Source organism: Euprymna scolopes, chromosome 21 (assembly GCF_053919585.1).
Source record: "Euprymna scolopes isolate OS-2025 chromosome 21, ASM5391958v1, whole genome shotgun sequence".
Classification (NCBI taxonomy): Eukaryota; Metazoa; Mollusca; class Cephalopoda; order Sepiida; family Sepiolidae; genus Euprymna; species Euprymna scolopes.
In genome coordinates this window covers 29165239-29179117 of record NC_136502.1, presented here as the reverse complement: position 1 = coordinate 29179117, position 13879 = coordinate 29165239, and positions in this window count along the sequence as shown.

The window sequence follows — 13879 nt, the reverse complement described above, 5'->3', positions numbered from 1 at the left end:
TTTAAGATTTTTTCTATTTTATTTTCCATTACCATCTTACTACTTATCATTCTATCACTATTTATTACTACATATTATTACCACACACACACACACACACACACACACACACACACACACACACACACACATATTTATTATTTATTTTTTTACTCCTTACTTATTACAAAATTAATGTTTCTCATATTGTGTTAAATTCTACACTAGGTGTGCTTAGTAGTTGATTGTCACCCAGCATAAGCGCTGTTTCTTTGAGTCGTGCTACTCTCCACCGTTCTTCTCTGTCTATGATTTTTACTTCGTCCCATAATAGTAGATGGTTTCCTTTTTACCTCCATATATGGTCAGCCATACCCAACTTTTCAATCCATCCACGTATTACGGTTTTTGGATGTTCTCCTTACCGTACTTTTGGTGGACAACATATCTCACCTTTATATCTGAATTTGTATGTCCTATAAACTTCCTCTTTTCGGTGGAAGATGGAATGTTCGACGCTGAGCGAATACTACAAAAAATGATACATATAAAAGTGTGTGTGTGTGTGTGTGTGTGTGTGTGTGTGAGAGAGAGAGACAGACAGACAGACAGACAGACAGACATTGTACTTACCTTAAGTAATTGGACATTCTGGGTTCTTATTTCTATATTGCAGTAACTATTCCAAAACGTAGATTCACATTGAAGAGATATTTTATTTTTGATATTGCTAAATGATTCCATTTGATCTGAGCAGCAGTCTACTTTAACATTTTTAAGTACAGGCAGTAGTCTTAGTTCAACTGGAATTAGAGAAGAATTAGACATTGTCGGAAGAGTTGCTTTGGTACGATGGAGATTGTTTAATCTTACGTATACTTCATCAATGAACTTCTTTTCATTTAATACAAAGTAAATGATTCAATAATAGCAACAAATAAACAACAGCGAAAAATAGTACACGAAGCAAAACAAACCAAAACAAAAAATCATTGCAAAGAAAAAAAGTGTAAGTCTACTAAATGTGTTATTTCTATGCATGCGCAAATATACATTTCCATGCCTCCGTTCAGTTTCGAAAGACAATGGATACCCTCTGTAAGGGTAGCTGTGCGTGTAATTGTGAGGCAAGGGTTGTGCAATCTCCAACCACACATCTCCTGAATCGGAACTGTTTAAGTGCAGTGGCAAGGAGAAGTGCTGGATGACTGGAAACAATGCCGAGATAAGCAGAGAGCACATACATCACCTGGAATTCCCAAATGGTCACCTATTTTAGTACTGACCAGGCTCAGTGTTGCTTAACTTCGGTGATCTGACGACGTGACAACGTGATTATGCCATATTATACATTAATATTTTCAATGATGTTATTTTTGTGAAGTTTTTATATGTGTATGGATTTAGGGCCGACGGTAATGAATATGTCTGGAGAGCTACATGTTTTGGTTTCGATTCTAGCTGATAGCACACAAGTCATTTTTTTAACTTTTGAAATCACTAATATATATTGGCTACACTATAATAATCAAGATATGAAAAAAAAAAATTTTTTTTTTCGCTTTGGTTTCGAAAATCTTCAGATTAGAATGAAATTTTTGTTCTTTTCTTCTGTAATTTTTCCCTAAACATTGTTACTCAGATATAACGGGCTACTGTGAACCTGAAGCTATATCCACCGAGGGCATCCTAAGTGGGGAGTTGTGCAGCAAGATGTTTGTTCACAGTACATTTAAATTTCCGCATGTTGGTACACTCAGAGAAACAGGAAGCTGGGAAGGGATTCTAAAGAGTAGCTGGTCAAGGAAAGTAGTTTTTAGAGTTGAAAGCCTTCTGACATCTAGCTATCTCTACAGTGAAGGAGTTTAGCTGATTGTCAGGTTGATTGGGAGTATTTAATTTTGGAATATACACTCTAAAATATATGATGAGTAACATAGGTACTTTATTATTTTATAAATATTAATATCTATGATGGTGAATACATATAAAGTTAAATAATAGAAAACCCACTGTTCAGTAAGCACTCTCAACTGGGCACTTTTCTACAGGGAGGGGTCGCTTTTTTTCGCCGATATTTTCGAAAGTCATCGCCGCTTTTCGATTATCTAGCCTTAATTTAAACCTACATCACTTCCGGTTTGTTAATTGGCGCAACAGCTAACACGTCACGTTTTTTTCTTTTTACTTTCTTTTCCTCCTTCGCAGTATGGGTTCGAGCTTGCTTGTCTACTGCCACTTTTTTTTTTTCTTTTTGCTCAACACACAACTACAAACACCTGGGCAACGCCGGGCACCCAGGCTATTCTATATATAAATCTCATCTGTCTGTTTAAATGTATGTATGTATGTATGTATGTATGTATGTATGTATGTATGTCTGCCTAAAACTTAGAGGCGACGGATTTTCACGAGATCAGTATCGTTTTGAAGTTCGACACTTCGGATGACAAATATTGAAAAACTGGCTACAAACATTACCTTCTTCATCTTCAACTGGGCACTTTTCTACAGGGAGGGGTCGCTTTTTTCGCCGATATTTTCGAAAGTCATCACCTCTTTTCGATTGAATAGCCTACATTTAAATGGTTTGCCGATGGGCACAACAGCAAAAACGTCACGCTTTTGTTTTTGTTTGTTTTTTTCACATTCTTTTCCTCCTTCATGGTACGGGTTTAAGCCTGCCTACCTCCTACACTTAATTTTTTTTTTTTTTGCTCAACACACACCTCCAAACACCCGGGAAACGCCGGACACTCAGGCTAGAAACAATTAAACGACAGTCACTTGGAAGAAAAAAGATGTAAGCTTGGCACACAAAATAACACACACGCTATCATATTAATATATAGATACCTATTCTGGAATAGGTATGTTTTTAATTAACTTATAATTTTAGAAACATACCTGAATAATTTAAACTCCCTGAGTTTCTCAAAAAGAGCAAAAGGAAAACCGCCAACGTGACCAAACTTAATTCCTAAAAAACATAATTAGGAAAAAGAATTATGCATTTCACAATGAAGGAATAATATCAAAAACAATGAACATTGCAAAAAACTTCCCCACTTACCCCAAAAATATGAAATTAAGAGGAAAAGTAGAAGAGTAAATAAGTAATAGTATTTTAATTATTCAAACTACTGTTATTCACACAAAGTTTCAGTCGATGCAGCTTTTGACTTTCTTCAGGTGAATTTAGTGAAACTCACAAATCTTTCACCAAATTCAAGAGAATCTGTACGAAATTTTGAAATGTAATCCTTTATTTAATTCATGTTCCACTGTATTATTTGTACTGAGGATTAAACTTTCAACCCTCAAAAGAATGTCTCTTAGAACTGATTATGACTTAGTACTTATATTAGTTATGCCACAGGTCCTTACAGACAGTAAATAAGTACTTAAAGATAGCCAATGTGATCCAATAGCCGATTCCTTTATACAAATCATATGGTTTCAGTGAAAAAAATGAGAAAAAAGTATAATGCAAGCGGCTGTTGCCAAAATATTGTTTCATCAACTCCTAAGATTGTTTGTTGAATGCCAGTCTGGTAATCTGCTATTACATCAATTGAGAATGGAAAAAAATTTGAGAATAGCCAATAAAAAACGCCCCTTAAAAAAAGTGCAAGTAAAGGGAGCATCCAGTGTTTAGGTGAGGGATTTAGCATAGATAAAAGTAAGATTGAAAATATGAAATAATAATAATGGTTTTACAATGAAAAAGACTTGCAGCTTAACGTGGGTGGTATGAAAGTGAAACTTTTCCGACCTCCTGTATGAGTAATGGTTATCTTATGAGAAGTTGTATAACCAGATAAAAAGTAAAAGTTGTTGAAAGGGGACAAGTGCATATTTTCTGGGATCATGGATCAATAATTGGCCTAAATCAATACTGAAATAGATTTGCATATGCAGTTTTTTGGATAGAAAGCTATACTCGTCAATGGAATCATCATGAAAATCACTTTAGTTTATATCAGGGTTTCCCAAAGTGGTCTCCATGAGTGAGACTGAGGGGCTTTGCAAGTCCTTTCTTAAAAAGGACCAAATGTTTTATATGGAAAAATTAAATGTCTGCAGACATTTAATTATTCATCTTTTATACTGGAAATAGATATGATACATAACTACAGGTGCAAAGAGTTTCAGGATGGGCCATGAAAAAATAAATAAAAAATAAATTAACAAAAATGCGACAATTTTTGATTAATAAAAAACAAAAGAAAAATGGTTGTAAACACAAAAATATAGTAAAATCACGACTAGGAACAACTAATGAACAAGTATAAGTTAAATTTTAAAATTAATGTTTTTCATATTTATTTTAGAAATTATCTTGTTAGTGTTCTGTGAAAAAACTTTGCCCTGCTCAGGGGCTCCATGGTGTCCTGAAGTTTGGGAAACCTTGGTTTATATAGACCATGGGTTTTCTAACGGGGTCTGTACCACCCACCAAGGGTGCGTTATGAGACTTCAGGTGGGCAATGGCCGATTTTATTGTATAGGGGGTTCCTTAGATTTTTTAGGGGCGGTGAAAGACTGAGAACTTCTAGTTCTAGATGTTTCTCAACCCATTTCCTGACTACAATATGGTTCTCATCAAGTCCAGCGTAAACAAGTTCTTGATGAGACGTTCCACTTAAATTAACAAATTTACTGAATTTCCATTACTAACGATTATTATAGTGTCCAATTGACTACTGTACACTCTTAACCCTTATCCTCGAGTGGCCTCTGGGCCTTGATAAGTGGTGACGCCTCTGTAAAAAAAAAAAAAATAATAAAATAAAAATATTTCAGAGTTATAAATAAAGGATTTGATTAAGAGTCATGGGATACTTGATTGCCATCATTACAATCGCATAGTATGAGGTTCCTTCAATAAATTTTCAGACTTTTTCCATATGGGCATTTTTAATAATAGTAGACACATGAAACTCTAGTACCCTTTGAAGTAATCTCCTCTGGCTACAATGCCGTTATGCCATTGTACCGTTGTACCATTCCAATAACTTCTGGAAGACCCCATCAAAGTTCCCTTGTGTGACCATTATCATTGACCCTCGTCACAGCCTCTTTCATCTCTTCAATTGTCTCATGATGACAGCCTCTAAGGTTTTTCTTGAGCTTAGGGAATAACCAAAAGTCACAGGGAGCAAAGTCTAGACTATAGGGAGTGGGAGGAACTGTCTCGGTGCCCATCTTGGTCAAATAGTGTGTGACAAGGATAGAGTTGTGAACTGGTGCATTGGTGCAAATCTTCCGCATCTTCAGTCCCCCACGAAAAAGTATCTGTACAGGTTCCACACTGAAATCAAACTGTGCACTTGTCTCTATAGACACACGACGATCTTTATCCATGAAATTCTTTACTTGGTCAATCAACTCTGGTGTTCTGTCTTCCTTACTCCTCCCACATCTCTCATCATCCATCACAGACTCACTACCTCCCTTGAATCTTTTATGCCATTCAAAAACTGATGCTCGATTCATGGAAGTTGGTCCAAAAGCAGTCTGAAGCATTTTATACGTTTCTATGCGATTTTTTCCAAGTTTAAAACAGAAATTTACTGCATATCGTTATTTTAAAGTCCAGATTGCATTCTTGAGATTCATCAACTGTGATAATCAGGCTTTAATAGGATGTATTCCAATTCCTGCTGTGGCTGTTCGTTTGGACCTGAAATCCTAAAAATCGATCAGTCATCCCATAAGATGTACACCAATAACATACTGAATTTTCAAGAGTCTATGACAATTTTAAATGCTTGTACAAAAAAGGTGGGAAACTTATTGAAGGCTCTTCGTCAAAAATAGATGAATGAAGAGTTTAATAGCTATTTATGAATGAAGAGTTTAATAGCGATTTATGAATGAAGAGTTTAATAGCGATTTATGAATGAAGAGTTTAATAGCGATTTATGAATGAAGAGTTTTATAGCGATTTATAAATGAAGAGTTAAATAGCGATTTATGAATGAAGAGCTTAATAGCGATTTATGAATGAAGAGCTTAATAGCGATTTATGAATGAAGAGCTTAATAGCGATTTATTAATGAAGAGTTTAATAGCAGTTTATGAATGAAGGGCTCGATAAGCATGACGAAATATTGGATTGCATAATTGCATTTTATGGATGAAGGACTGGATAGACATTAGAAAATATTTGATTGCATTGTTATAATAACTGTGTAACAATATTTTATATACCCTGGCGAAAGAACAACATTTTTAATTATATTTATATAAACTAGCAGGACCTGTGGAAATTCCACAGCGGCATCTTTCATGTGTAATATATTGCTGCCGGGCATTCTGTGGACGTTCAGCATGAATAGAGTTCTTGTGATATTATTGTAGCCCTTTTGTTAAAACTGTAAAAGTATTTATCTAAGTAATCTGGTTAATGTAGTGTCAGAATATCTCTGATTATTACAGTTTATCTCCAATATCCTTATAGGAGTCTATGGCATATTTCCATGGTGCGAACGGAAAAATAGGATCTCCCAATTGAATAATTTATGATCTACAAAACTATGGCACACGTACATATGTACGTACGTTAAAGGTCCTACAGTATTAATATATATATATGATTATTACTGATTAATAGGGCTGTGACAACAGCATGTTCTTTTCACTGTTTTGAATCTTGAGTATATCCGTTCATATCTTATATGTTTTTATATATAGTGATGTGGTACTCGGTTGATTGACTGTGTCTTACTTTGTCGGATATATACTTGAGAGTCAAAAGGATGAAAAGAACATTCTGTTGTCACAGCCCTATTGATTATTATTTAAAAAAATCAGACACATTGCAGCAATTAAAACAGATAAAGAAAATGATACTTACATGCATTTTATTAATGAGATTTCAAAGAAATTGAATTGTTTCAGCAATATATATATATATATATATATATATATATATATATATATATATCAATGCATTTATAAATGGCCAATCAATCTTCCATGTATTTAACGGCGATTTTCAAATATGGCGTCTTTGTTTTCGATCAATTCTTCTTATCTTGCATTGACTGTAAAAATAAAAATAAAAATGCATGAAAAAAAAAAAAAGCCCCCAAACAAATGGTTGACATTTTTTTTTTTAAATGAAAAATGTGTATCAAGTGATATTCTTATGCATACAATCTCTCACTACCACATACGGAGGTGCAACGGGGTTTATGAAAAAGAATTTAAAAAACCACCTAGAAAATATACCTGGTGAACAAAGTGCAACAGAGATGCAAACAATTGCTCTTAAAGGGACGGTTAGACTTTTGTAAAATATCTCTTGGTTGGAATGTCTGAGAGAGAGCAGATGAATGTCTGGCATCCTGTAGGATGACCCATCCTCAACTGGGACAAAATGATAAGAAATTAAATTAAAACAAACAAAAGAAAAAGCGGAACTATTATAATTAGAGTCACTGCAAATTGGATGCTCAAACACCTCTAATCATTTTTTTCTTCTTTATCATTTTTATTTTACTTAAATAATTTGTTTTGATTACAATTAGTCACCTTCTATTTTTTTTTACTGTCTACAATTTCTTTTAAGATAATTTATCTGCAGTAGTTTATATTGCTATCCAAGTCCCTACTTAGGATACCATGCCCCACAAATCTGGATTCTATCTCAGTAGCCTCGTATGTTTTTGTGGCAATATACTTTGCTTGGGATGAACAATAGTATATATATATATATATATATATATATATTTTTTTTTTTTTTTTTGCACTATATATATATTTCTTTTTTTTTGCAATGTATATATATATATATATATATATATATATATATATATATATATATATATATATATATAAAGATTGTTTTAATACTTTATACAATGGTATTTTTTCTTTCAATAAATAATCGATTAATAGTAATCTTCATATTCGATTTAAAGTCCGTTTTGCATGCTGGCATGTGTTGGGCAGCTTTCAGAAATCGACTTCCAAACTAACCTGGACATTTGTTAATCCCTTTCTCTTTAATCTATCCATATCACATTCATCGTGTTTTCCTTGGCCTTTCTTTGCCAAATAACCGTGTTTCCTCAAGTGTTTTATATCTACTAACCTAAGATGGCCCTGTCGGTGGGGCATTAGAATACGCCGACTGCCCCCCTGCAGAGGGTAAAAGTCCCTCAATGGGGGTCCTGGATATGACCTGAAACTATATCCAGTGGTGAGGCTCCAGCTTGTGGGCTTTGGGGAGTGTGGAGCCACCCTTTAATTACCATTGCTCCCAGGTCCACTCTGACCCGGAGTGGTAGTACCTGTTAGGGTCCCAACTATGAGTTAAATAGAAACTGACGTGAAAACAACAAATATACTCTATTAAAAAAATTTTTCTTCAAAATCTTTGGATTCGGCATTAAATAACCCGAAAAGGGTTGATATGCCGTAAAACAAAAACAACCAACCAACTAACCTAAGAACTCTCATCTATTCTTTCAACGTGACCAAACGAACAAAGTCTCCTGTTCTGCACACATCTCTCTGTACTGTATGAATAAAGTCATCGGGTTTAAGCCTGTCTTTAAAACTTTCATTGCCTATCCATTGTATTATTCTCATATCATTTCTCTTCTTGCAACATATACCCTCAACCCTCATTTGCCAGAAACCAGTGCTCCAGTAGTATCACCATAGTAATAAAACTTATGAATACCCTCAGAAGTCTCACCATTCAAATGTACTTTTTCTAAGTCTGAGTTCTCGTCCATCTCCATTGACTTACACTTCTGGCACAGAAACTGCTTAGGGTTATATATCAAAAACCTTTGATAAGGTTTGGTACAAAGGTTTTCTCTACAAACTTGTTAACTTTGGAACACCTGGAAATGTCTTCTCAACCATCAGGTTCTTTCTCTTAGTTAAAGTTATTGCCGGGCAAAAGTTTCAAGCACATAGCATCAATATCAACATACCTAGTATTCATCCTTAACCCAACCCTCTACCTGATCTTCATAATTGATCTTCCAAATCATATTCTTAGATCATTCTTTGACACCTAATCAGACGACACAATTGTCTATGGCAGCATTTCAAAGAGCATTGATAATCAAGATCTTGACTATCCTCTAACTTGGAGCATGTTGTGCAATGGGAAAGGAAGTGATTTGTTACTTTTAACGCCTTAAAAACCGAACTTCTCTGTTTTCACGATTGCACCATCCATGATCGTCCCACTTGTTGTCCAAAGTTGTACACTCCAGTCACGCCCTACAACAAAGGAATTCTCCCTCCAAAATAAAAACCACAAGCTCAAATTATAAACAAATAATAGTTTGTTTTTTTTTTTGGACATTACAAGTGGTATTTGCAGCTGCAGGGTTGGATAAGAAACTTGCAGATCTTAGCCTGACCAGACTGAAGCACAGTCCTGCTGAGAATCACAAAGGCCTCAACCTGCCCAGAGATGCACACTGACTGAACAGCTCACAGGAAAATCAACTGCCTTTTCAAACATTCAGCTCTAACTCCCATCTTGTTCTTCCTTCAGGGAAGTGTAGAGGTGGCTAAACGGCCCTCATTTCCCATCTTCTGGAATCTTTTCATCCTTACTGATTTTGGTGTTGTTAGTGTGATTCGACCTCCTAGAGGTTGACCAGAAGATAACATCCAGACAATCTCTATTTATAGGGTTTCATATAGGAAAATTACTTCACCCCCGCCTCAACCCCCCCCCTCCCGCCAACAAAGGCTAATCCCAGTGCAACTCTTCCAATAAATGAGTCACTTATTCAAACAAAGAAAATATCTCTGGGGTGGTCAGATTCAGGTTAGAGATGACTTCAGTTTTCTGTGTGCCCACTCCAATCTTCCTTTGATTAAGCATCTATCACGGCAACATCTGCCATTCACATGTTCCAGAACCATGTAGAAAGTGATGTCACGGCATGGAAGAAAAGAAAAAGATATAAAAGGGAGGACATGTGCGCAGACAGACGATCACGTTCGAGAGGATCACGATCACATTAGAGACGTGGATGATGTTACAGCTGTAACGAGAAGTCACACATTGCAGGAGAATGAGGAATAAAGGTCTTTTCTTTAAACCTGAAACAGTGATTAGAATCTTTTTCCTATTCCTTGTCTTTGTCTTCTTTGCGACAGAGTCTACAACGTGTTGAGTCCCTACATGTTTACACGTGTGTAAACGTGTGTACTACGTTACATCTGACCAATACCTTCTTCTATGATTTGATCATTTAAAAATACCTGTTTCACCTGCAGCTTTCAACATTTCTGCTACAACAACAGACTCTTCTGCATCATCTTACTCCGCATCATCTCATGTCCCAAGATGATGTACTGATGACACATCTCAAGAGATCCTACTCAGAGCACTTGTCTGTACTTCGATACAGCACAAAATCAACTTTGCAATCTAGTGGGGATCATCTCTCTTGTCCTCCACACTCCCATTCTCACAGAAGAGACGTTGCTAGTCTTTCTTCACCCTATCATCATTTCCATGGAAGGTGTTCGACTGAGCTTCGATTTCTGGTCACTCCTCGTAATATATTCACATCAAGAACTCGTCTTATTCCCACAAGTCTAAAGAAAACTTTCCGTTCTTTCTCCACGAATCTAGTATCAAATGGAATTTCCATGAACAGAGTTTCTTTCCAAGAACTTGTTGAACAAATTAACACAAGACTACTTTTCTGCAGGTTATGGCATGATCGTCTTCAAATACAATATCATAAACCGTTCTCATAAATAATCACATTTCATTCCTGCTAATCATCATCATCATCATCATCATCATCATCATCATCAGCAGCAGCAGCAGCAGCAGCAGCAGCAGCAGCAGCAGCAGCAGTTATCTTTTTGATGATATCCAAGCCAAAGAAACGTTTGCCACAAACCAGGCTGAAATCTCTCTATACTATATTATGAATGGGCCATAAGAGGAACGATTAGAGGCGATCCGGTGTCTCACAATAGAATCAAATCTATCTACACTGAACGAACGAAAAGAGAAGCTTAACTGTTTGGGAGAGACAGAGCTAAGCAGAAAGGAACAGGTGACACGGGGCGGTTTGCGAAGTACTCACCACCCGAAATTGAAGTACTGGACCACTGAAATCAAGCAGGCGGTTGACAACATCTGTAGAAAGAGCGATGTAGGGGAGGAGACCACGGAGCATGTCATCTACTATTGTCTCCGTATCTATCGCTCTCCAGCTCAATCACTACCTCCGGACACCCTCAGTAGATCTTGACCTCGTCCTAGCCATCTGAGAGAAATGGACCTCCACGTTGGATCTTCCTGATGCATCCAAATCAGCTACTACTACTACTACTACTACTACTACTACTACTACTACTACTACTACTACTACTACTGCTACTGCTACTGCTGCTACATCATCATCATCATCATCATCATCATCATCATCATCATCATCATCATCAATTCCCGGCATTTTTTTCTTAGAGACAGTATTATATTTCTACTGAAATGAAAATATACTTATCTTTATTGTACACACGAGTTCATCTTCCTTTGATGTTTTCACGTTCATCACGCCTATTTCTATTCGTTTTGTTATTGTAGTTGCTTGAAAGCATCATGGTACGCTAAACAATTGGTGATTATCTATCGTCACCTGTGTTACTGTTCTCACGACAATAGAAAGAGAGAGAAAGAGAGAGAGAGAGAGAGAGAAAGGGTGTGTGCGAGAGAGAGAGAAAGAGATAAAAAGAAAGACAGAGAAATTATACATATAGAGGTAGAGAGATAAGGAGAAATAGACAGAAAGCGGAAAAGATAGAAGAGATGAAAGACAAAAAAAGAAAAGAAAAGAAAAAAAAAACGAGAGACGAAAAAGAGAAGAGAGGGAAAGATATGATACATATACATATAGAGTGAGGGGAGTAGAACGATGAACATAGACCGAAAGGTGAAAAGACCAAAAAAAAAAAAAAAAATGAAAGATAGGAATACAAAGCTAAGGAGTTTGAAGGATGAGTTCTCAGGTAGGATGTTATTTTTCATGGCAATCTGCGGTTGGAGCTTGGTGACACGACCTATCAGATAGGAGACTCTTTTGTAGATCCCTTCTAATAGACAGAGATTATTATTATTATTATTATTATTATTATTATTATTATTATTGTTATTGTTGTTGTTGTTGTTGTTGTTGTTGTTGTTGGTGGTGGTGGTGGTGGTGGTAGTGTTAGTCGTACCAGGCCACGCGTTATTGTGGCTCAGTTTGTGTAAATGGAACCCAACCCCCATAAAAAAGCCACAAAATTGGGGTTTTTTTTTCAAAGAAAAAGTTAGTTGTTTTTTTGTTTTCATTATAGAAAAATATCCTTCAGTTAATTAATAAAGTGTTATGGCTTGCAATAAGCCACAAAGAAAATAGAACAACGGAATAGAGTTTAAACAATGTATTACTGGAACAACAACGTAAAAAGGTTACAACTAAAAAGAGTAGTAAACGTCACCGAGCAGGCGAGGGTCGCTCTGGTGTTTAATCCGCACCTGGGATCAAAAGGTCTATAGTTTATATAACGGATAGAACAGTCCATTTGGAGGGTGATTCCCCACAACACCTCCCTCCCAAACTGATTTCCGCGGTTGTGAAAATCAGTATTTCTTCTTTTTGGGGCAGACCACCAAGGGGTCTGTGCGCTTCCTCTTTCTGCCGGAGCGTCTCAGTTCTGACATCTCTTTTGGAGGGTCTATGTCAAAACAGTCACACACAGTTTCAATCGCCTCACTGCCGTCCTGCGGTGGTTCTTCTTGATCCTTGTAGAAGCGTTTCCTGATTTGGTTCAGGTGCCTCTTATGTTGAAACTTCGGGCCCGGAATGATGTATGTAACATGGCCGATTCTTTGTAAGATCGTGCTCTGTTCCCAAAAAGAACATTATTTCTAAAATCTCTAGAATACACGTTATCTCCGCTGTTAAACCGTTTCGTTGGCATTGTAGAGGTTCTGTTGTGTACTATGTGTTTGGGTAGCAGTTTTATTTTCCGTCCAAACATGATTTCTGCTGGGGATCCCGCATCTGGTTTGTTCGGATTTCTCGTGATTCTGTAAACCTGCAGAAATTGCTGAAGGGCCTTTTCTGTCGGTGTACCGGAAGCGTATCGATGAAGCGTTCGGCCTGGCCATTGCTTTGGCGTTGTACTGGGATGTAATATGCTTGACTTGATACGACTCGCAGAATTCTCTGAACTCTGTCGAGGTGAACTGTGTAACGTTGTCGCTAACCAGACAGTCTACAACCCCAAACCTAGCAAACAATTCCAATAAAAAATTTGTCGTTGTTGCCGTGATTGTTTTTTTGCATCTTAGTACCTCTGGCCATTTAGAGTAAGAGTCAACTACTATCAGGTAGTAAAAATCCTCCACAGGTCCCGCATAATCGATGTGGATCCTCAACCATGGTTGTTCAGCCTTAGGCCAAGGTTTATATGTTATCGGTGGTGCTTTTGCAGCCAAAGCACAGGCTTTGCACCTGTTCATCATGTCGGTAATATCTTGGTCCATAGCTGGCCAATAAACAAAACTTCTCATTAAGCTTTTCATTCTATTTATTCCTAGATGCCCCATGTGAAAATCCCTGAGAATTCTTTTTTGAAAGGTTTGGGGGATGACAACCCTTTCACCGTAAAACAGTATTCCGTCGCAACCAGAAAAAAAATGTCTGGACTGGTGTCACCCAGTGCTAATTTCTGCTTCGTGGTTTGAATGAAATTGTCATTTAGGGATTCTGACTTAATTTCCTGAAGTGTGACCGGCAGTTCGCGGATAATATTGTTTGTCATGGTTGTTACATCACTATTAATACGTAGTGCTGCGATTACTGAATCTTCAAGAGGTTCCATTTTGGCAGGAATCAGTCTC